Genomic DNA, 2,500 nt, shown 5'->3' with positions numbered 1-2,500 from the left:
CAGAGGAGGGGGGTTTTGTTTACATTCACAGAGCCTGCAGTTAGTTTACTAAACATATTTTCTCTACATGTAATTCTTAGTATTGAATAATTCTATCATCATAAATCAAATTATCTTGAGGAACCTGGAACCAAACGTAAGACTAGAATATGTTTGTAAACCAAACTGTGGGCCCTGCTGCTGTAAACAACAACAGTGAAACAGTAACTTTTCAGGAAGCTTTCTAACTTCAAACAGTGTTCCAGGGATCACATTTTCCTGTGAGGAAAGTTTGTTTATTCAGTTATGAGAATAAACCTTAGAAAATGTTTCACTTCTCTGACACACACAGAGTTACACAGTGCAGCTTTAAAGTGCTGAGTCCTAGACATATGGATATGTTTTAACCGTTAACAGAAGCAGACTCGGAGCTGCAGATAATTACATCACTAAATATACTGATTCAGTGTCTGTCTGTCTGTCTGTCTGTCTGTCTGTCTGTCTGTCTGTCTGTCTGTCTGTCTGCCTGTCTGCCTGCCTGCCTGCCTGTCTGCCTGCCTGCCTGTCTGTCTTATTACATCACTAGTGATCCTGACCTTATTCTGCAGATAAAAACTAAAACAATAAAAATAGATTTAGAGGAATTTGTTTTTCTAATAAACAATACTATTGAGACTCCCTCTCTCTCTTTCTCCCTCTCTCCCTCCCTCCCTGTCTCTCTCCCTCTCTCCCTCCCTCCCTGTCTCCCTCCCTCCCTCCCTCTCTCTCTCTTTCTCCCTCCCTCTCTCCCTCCCTCCCTGTCTCTCTCTTTCTCCCTCCCTCTCTCCCTCCCTCCCTCTCTCTCTCTTTCTCCCTCCCTCTCTCCCTCCCTCCCTCTCTCTCTCTTTCTCCCTCCCTCTCTCCCTCCCTCCCTGTCTCTCTCTTTCTCCCTCCCTCTCTCCCTCCCTCCCTGTCTCTCTCCCTCCCTCCCTCCCTGCCTGTCTCTCCCTCCCTCCCTCCCTGCCTGTCTCTCCCTCCCTCTCTCTCTCCCTCCCTCCCTCACTGTCTCTCTCCCTCCCTCCCTCCCTGTCTCTCTCCCTCCCTCACTGTCTCTCTCCCTCCCTCCCTCCCTCCCTGTCTCTCTCCCTCCCTCCCTCTCTCTCTCTCCCTCCCTCTCTCTCTCCCTCTCTCCCTCACTGTCTCTCTCTCCTTCCCTCCCTCCCTCCCTCCCTCTCTCCCTCCCTCCCTGTCTCTCTCTTTCTCCCTGCCTCTCTCCCTCCCTCCCTCCCTGTCTCTCTCTCTCCCTCCCTCCCTCCCTGTCTCTCTCCCTCCCTCTCTCTCCCTCCCTCCCTCCCTGCCTGCCTGTCTCCCTCCCTCCCTGCCTGCCTGTCTCCCTCCCTGCCTGTCTCTCTGACCTTAGTACCAGCTAACGAGCTAACGTGCTAAATGCTAAAACACTGAATGTGTCGATCACTTTGTTCCAGAGACTCGAAGGCGTTTGTTACAATGACCTCAGAACACTTCAATAAGGCCCCGCGGGGACATGTTCACACACACACACACACACACACACACACAGTCACACACACACACACACACACACAGTCACACACACACACACACACACACACACACACACACACACACACAGTCACACACACACACACACACACACACACACACACACACACACACACACACACACACACACACACACACACACACACACACACACACACACACACACACACACACACACACACACACACACACACACACACACACACACACACACACACACACACACCCTGAGTTTCTGGTCCTCCATATTAATACAAATATTTTTGTTCTTCAATCAGCTGATCAGACAGGAAGTGAATACTGTCACCGTAGCGACACACAGCTGAACAAAAATACACTTTTCTTTTTTCTGTCACGAATAAAATATAAAATATCTTCATGTGAATATTTACAAACAGTCTGTGTACATACTCAACATGTATATACTCCATACTAAAAGCCCTACTAACGTCCTCCCTCCTACATACTCAACATGTATATACTACATACTAAAAGCCCTACTAACGTCCTCCCTCCTACATACTCAACATGTATATACTACATACTAAAAGCCCTACTGACGTCCTCCCTCCTACATACTCAACATGTATATACTACATACTAAAAGCCCTACTGACGTCTTCCCTCCTACATACTCAACATGTATATACTACATACTAAAAGCCCTACTGACGTCCTCCCTCCTACATACTCAACATGTATATACTACATACTAAAAGCCCTACTGACGTCCTCCCTCCTACATACTCAACATGTATATACTACATGCTAAAAGCCCTACTAACGTCCTCCTTCCTACATACTCAACATGTATATAGTACATACTGTCCACTTAACCATCCATTGTGTGTGCGAGGTTCGTCGGACCGTTTACACTGAAGAATACAGAAGCAATAAAGAATTGAAAAATAAAACTTTCTGGGCGCTCCAGTGGTGTAGTGGATAGAGCGTGTACCATATC

At 47.3% G+C, this 2,500-nt stretch overlaps 1 protein-coding gene across 2 annotated transcripts in view; it reads right to left on the bottom strand.

The window, feature by feature from the left end:
* Positions 1–2,207: 2,207 nt before the first annotated feature.
* The window catches only part of cdc14ab (cell division cycle 14Ab), a 27,287-nt gene continuing 26,994 nt past the window's right edge, over positions 2,208–2,500 (bottom strand). For both annotated transcript variants that reach the window (XM_080032422.1, XM_080032423.1), the window contains one exon: positions 2,208–2,500. This exon is cut by the window's right edge and continues 392 nt beyond it. The gene's annotated coding sequence lies outside the window, so the exon portion shown is untranslated.

The sequence above is a fragment of the Ammodytes marinus genome (genome assembly GCF_949987685.1).
Source record: "Ammodytes marinus genome assembly, chromosome: 8".
Classification (NCBI taxonomy): Eukaryota; Metazoa; Chordata; class Actinopteri; order Uranoscopiformes; family Ammodytidae; genus Ammodytes; species Ammodytes marinus.
This window is presented reverse-complemented; position numbering and strand designations above follow the sequence as displayed.